The sequence below is a fragment of the Orcinus orca genome, chromosome 19 (genome assembly GCF_937001465.1).
Source record: "Orcinus orca chromosome 19, mOrcOrc1.1, whole genome shotgun sequence".
NCBI classification, from domain to species: domain Eukaryota; kingdom Metazoa; phylum Chordata; class Mammalia; order Artiodactyla; family Delphinidae; genus Orcinus; species Orcinus orca.
Window position 1 is genome coordinate 14186165 of NC_064577.1, and position 6294 is coordinate 14192458.

Consider the following 6294-nt stretch of genomic DNA (forward strand, 5'->3'; position numbering starts at 1 on the left):
ATGGCAGCCAAATCAGAGACACTGCCTGGCAGAGGAAGTAAAGATATTATAGAAAATCAGCAACTGGGCCATTCGATTCACGTTAAAAAAACCACGACATTATTCCTTGACAAGTTGAGCACTAGCATCTTTTTGGGTATGGTCAACTCCCTGGCTTGGCTGGAGGTGAAATGTCAGTCTCCGTGTTCTGTGCCAGTGGTGATAGATACTTATTCTTGCATTTGGAAAGAGACAGTTGTTTCTGGCTCATCTACTGTATGATATTGTAGCTCCTTTCTCTGTTTCGTTTGCATATTAATCTTAAGAAGCCTCCTATCATCAGCTTATACAGAACACCATGCTAAGATGACTGCAGGATTTCTCCAGCTCTTTCACTTGTAGTTCTTATCTTCCAGTGGGATTATAAGCACCTTGCAGACAGGGAGTGTTTTCCTTCTACGGCACCCTTCACACCTCTTAGAACACATGTTGGGTGTGGGGAAGGACCAAAGTTGGCTTTATAAATTAAAACATCAATAGAAATACGTTGCTAAAGTTATAGGAACTATTTAGTACCTGGTGAAAACCTTTTCATTATAGATTTGGGATTTACAAGGACTACCTAATAAAGGAAAGCAGAAATGTGAGGAGCCTTGTTTTGCATTGTTTAGTTAAAAATATCCTATTCTACATCAACTTCTCTTGTTCCTGTGTCATAAGTTTGACAAACTCAGTTTCTTCACCTGTCTTTAGTATTTCTCAAAGGCATTATAAAATGTTATTACCTATGTTTTCTTGCTTTATTACTAGTATTCTCATAAAAATTTCAGAAAACTTTTTCTTTTCAAGATCTGTCTCCTGCCACTTTAACATTCATCAATCCTGTGCATAATGGTCATATATAACCTATTTTATAATAAAGATCTTTTTTTAACATCTCTATTGGAGTATAATTGCTTTACAGTGGTGTGTTAGTTTCTGCTGTATAACAAAATCAATCAGCTATACATATACATATCCCCGTATCCCCTCCCTCTTGCATCTCCCTCCCACCCTCCCTATCCCACCCCTCTAGGTGGTCACAAAGCACCGAGCTGATCTCCCTGTGCTATGCGGCTGCTTCCCACCAGCTATCTATTTTACCTTTGGTAGTGTATATATGTCCATGCCACTCTCTCACTTCGTCCCAGCTTACCCTTCCCCCTCCCCGTGTCCTCAAGTCCATTCTCTACATCTGCATCTTTATTCTTGTCCTGCCCCTAGGTTCTTCAGAACCATTGTATTTTTGTTTTTTTACATTCCATATATGTGTGTTAGCATACGGTATTTGTTTTCCCCTTTCTGACTTACTTCACTCTGTATGACAAACTCTAGGTCCATCCACCTCACTACAAAACTCAATTTCGTTTCTTTTTATGGCTGAGTAATATTCCATTGTATATATGTACCACATCTTCTATATCCATTCATCTGTTGATGGACACTTAGGTTGCTTCCATGTCCTGGCTATTGTAAATAGTGCTGCAATGAACATTGTGGTACATGACTCTTTTTGAATTATGGTTTTCTTAGGGTATATGCTCAGTAGTGGGATTGCTGGGTCATATGGTAGTTCTATATTTAGTTTTTTAAGGAACCTACATACTGTTTAAAAAGATATCTTTTCCAGGAAAACTCAAAAGCACTTGGGTTATCTTCTCAACATTTTTCTATTCAAACTACAGTGATTTGGATAGCATAATTAAAATCCTTTATCTTGCTAAAAATGCTCACATTTTTCATATTATATTTTTTAAAATGTCCATTTTACAGAGTGTGAAACAATATGCAGTTTTCAGCCACTTTTCCAAGGCAAGGATTCAATCCATTCTATTAATCCATTTAGACAGCATCTCAAGGTTTTTTATATTATATACAGTGGTGAGTAAAAGCTGTGTATAGGACATTTATTGATTTGGCCAAAAAGTTTGTTCAGGCTTTTCCATTAAGATGTTACGGGGGCTTCCCTGGTGGCGCTGTAGTTGAGAATCTGTCTGCCAGTGCAGGGGACACGGGTTCGAGCCCTGGTCTGGGAAGATCCTACATGCCGCAGAGCAACTGAGCCCGTGAGCCACAACTACTGAGCCTGTGCGTCTGGAGCCTGTGCTCCACAACAAGAGAGGCTGCGATAGTGAGAGGCCCGCACACCGCGATGAAGAATGGCCCCCGCTTGCCGCAACTAGAGAAAGCCCTCGCACAGAAACGAAGACCCAACACAGCCAAAAATAAATAAATTAAAAAAAGATGTTACGGAAAAAAACCCGAACGAACTTTTTGGCCAACCCATACATTTTCTCCCTAAATGAACAGTAACACTGTGAAATGTTGTATTGCATGTTGTAATTCAATTATTTAAAATACAGTCTGCAATGCTGGAAATGGAAAAAATTGTATCTAAAAACTCCTAAAGATTCTGAGAAAGCATTTCATTTATTTCAAAAGATATAAATTAATGAGAACCAGTTTCTAAAGTCTCCCTCAGAGTTTTTCAAGGGAAGCATGAACAGCCCTGAAATTGAAATGCTTTTATTTTATAACCTCCACCCCTGCCCCTGCCCCCGACCACTCTCCAAGCCACTGCAGATTTCTTGCTCCCTGCGAGGAATGAGAAAAATCAGTATCTTACCTTAGAGGTGCAACCTTGAAGTGGGTCAGAACTGTAAGAAAAAGAGCAAATTTCTTCTCATTAAATGCTAACAATTCCCAATAATAGCATGAAGGATTCTGAATTAAGCAGGAAATGACTGGGAACAGCAAAACATCTAATTAAAATTGCCACGTAGTAAGTTGGTAATTCCCTGGAAGGGCTGCCATGGGCAATGCGGGCCAGGATGTGTGGCATGCGTGCAGGCAGTCAGGCATCCCTGTTGGCCCTTCAGACAGAGCCCTGTCCTCACACACACTTACCTTGAAGCTTTATGAGGAAAGACAAATCATACTCATTCCAAGGGTACTTTTATAGGGTCAGATATGGAAAACACGTAGCTTCCTCCCCTTTCTTAAATCATATTTGGCAAAACCTGTTTTTGGCGATGAAGGTCTCCCAAGTATAATTCCCCTCATATTAAAGATGTTTGGATATAAATAGAAATATTTCTTCTCACATTGGGTTGAGTGTATAAATCAATCTACTATAAATAATTTGAGTTGTTGGCAACCTGGAAGTGACTGCCTTTGGAATAATGTAAGGTGGTGTTTCAAAACCAGCTGTGATCTGTATTCCCTGAACTTCGCTGCCTGCTGCTCTTGTGTTTCGCTGAATTGCCCACGTGTAGTCTTTTCAACTGCCCACACAACTGCAGATATTATACTAGGGAGGAAAGTTTCTGCTCTTTACCAGAGAGTCAGAGAAAGATTGTTAATTTCTCCCAAGAAACCATGATTTTTCCCGCCATTCATTGTACTTTTTCAAGGATGCTTGGAAATTTAATTTTAAAACTTGCTTCATGAAGAGCAGCTAAAGATAGACAGCTTCTTTGTTTCCTCTGATTCATTGTCAGGTCATTCCAGGGCTTCGCCAAGCTGGGTGGTCCTGCTTCTCGCACTTTTGTTTTTTAAATGTAAGTTGCTTGTGAAATCTCTTTTCCTCTGTGAAACTCAACATAGGAACAAACTAGAAAACAGGGTATTTCTCTGTCTAATTATGCAGCATCTGTGACTTCTCCATCAGTTATCCATGGTATATATTTCACATTTTGCTTGTAAACAATACCTGCACGTTATTTTCTATTCTGATGTTTAATTTAAAAAAATATTTGTTTTATTGTCTCTGTGGTCTTGCATCTCTTGTGTCAGCATTGTCTATCTGGGACTGAGACAAAATTTGCTTAATATACCCTGTATTACAACCATTCATGTATTATTGTACTTATATTTCAGTTGATTTAATGGAAAGAGGCTGCCTTCTGAAAGCAGATATCTGGAGACACTGTTTGTAATGGTCACAGGATTTTATTGCTGTAAGGGACCATCTAATCCATATTTCTCATTTCACTAATAAAGTAACTGAGATTCAAAGAACAGAAGAGAGTTCACAAATCACACAGCAGTGTAGACCTTGGTCGCCTGATTTGCAGTGCAGTGTGCTTGCTGGTAACACTCTTCTACCTCAGTAGGTTAAAGCTATCAGGAAGGGTCTTCCAGGAAACATGCGTCTGAGAGGGGCTTTCCTAGCCAACTCTTAACCTGCTTTGTGACCACAGGTACATCATTTTATTTTCTTAGACACTTTCTTTATCAGGCATCTGCAAAATGTCACAGTGTTCTCAGAAAGAGAGAACATTTTAATAATGCTCTCACTAGGATTTGATGGGAATTTTAAGACAGCCTTTTGACTGCTCTGGATAGATTCTCCAATAAGTAGAGAATAGATGTTGGTTTTGGTTATTACTGCCAAGTTCTGAGGCACTTAAGCATTTACGGGTGACATGGGAACGCAGTGAAGGGGGCCAGTGCAGCGAGGAGCAATTCCAGTCCCTTCCTAAGGCCAATGTGAATCCAAATTATCTGTGAACCTACTTCCACACATCTAATTAAGTCATTCTCTTGTAGGGCCATTTAAACCAACATGCTCTTGCTTTCTATTCAGAAGGGAAGTCACCATTCAGTTTTTCCTTTACGCTGTCCAGGAAGGCTATACTTTTGGCTATGCATCGCCACTAAATCCAGCTTAAAAAATCTTGATTCTCAGGCTTCCCTGGTGGCGCAGTGGTTAAGAATCCGCCTGCCAATGCAGGGGACACGGGTTCGGGCCCTGGTCCAGGAAGATCCCACATGCTGCGGAGCAACTCAGCCTGTGCACCACAACTGCTGAGACTGCGCTCTAGAGCCTGTGAGCCACAACTACTGAGCCCGTGTGCCACAGCTACTGAAGCCCACACACCTAGAGCCTGTGCTTTGCAACAAGAGAAGCTACCACGATGAGAAGCCCATGCACTGCAACGAAGAGTAGCCCCCACTCGCTACAAGTAGAGAAAGCCTGCGTGCAGCAACGAAGACCCAACGCAGCCAAAAATAAATAAATAAAATAAAATTTTATTTAAAAAAAAAATCTTGATTCTCTCAGGAAGCTCCTCTGAGTAACTCAGGTTGCTACCATAGCTAGGTTTTGCACCAAATTCATATCATACGTATCATTATGTGGGTTTAATATACATTTGAATAATTTATTTGGGGATCATATTTTATCGATACTTTTTTTTTTTTTTGCGGTATGTGGGCCTCTCACTGTTGTGGCCTCTCCCGTTGCGGAGCACAGGCTCCGGACGCGCAGGCTCAGCGGCCATGGCTCACGGGCCCAGCAGCTTCTCGGCATGTGGGATCTTCCCGGACCGGGGCACGAACCTGTGTCCCCTGCATCGGCAGGCGGACTCTCAACCACTGCGCCACCAGGGAAGCCCTATCGATACTTTTATTCATTTATTTTGGCTCTTTACCTGATTACAGGGGGCCATGAAGTCTGAAAACATACTTGCCTATTGATAATAATATATAGAATAATAGTTCCTTTGTCTCCAGACTTTATAGCCACTTTGTAGCTTTCATATGGAGAAAGGTCACATCTCACTGTTTCATGTGGTACCTATTATCCAGTGCAGATACTATGAATATATTGTATATATTACATGTATTAATGATGAAAATCTTCCTGTGCTAATAATACTACATTGAATTTGTATTAGTTATTAAGCAACGAGAATTAATGATATAGTTCAGGAGGCATCCCCTGTGTGAAAATGTAACTAGTGCCATCCTTTGTATAGACCTGGAAAATAGGTTCATGTTAGGGGAAGCAGAAGCTTTCTAAGATCCTACTATACCCCACTATTAGGGAAAGGTTAGAAATAAAAATAACTTCCGTATTTCTGTGCATCCGGACAGGCTTCCCTGATCAGGGACAACTTTATGGTCTTAAAGTATTACTATAGACCTAAAATAAAAGCAAGTACATAATTCCTTCTTAGTGGCAGGTCAGATGTGATTGTTTGATAGTCTTGTGATTATTCAAGTTTTTTTTTTGTTTTTTTTTGCGGTACGTGGGCCTCTCACTGTCGTGGCCTCTCCCGTTGTGGAGCACAGGCTCCGGACGCACAGGCTTAGCGGCCATGGCGCATGGGCCCAGCCGCTCAGCGCCACGTGGGATCTTCCTGGACCGGGGCACGAACCCGTGTCCCCTGCATCGGTAGGCGGACTCTCAACCACTGTGCCACCAGGGAAGCCCTGATTATTCAAGTTTTGACATCGCTTCAGGAAGAGAGAGAGAAAAGAAAAGACCAG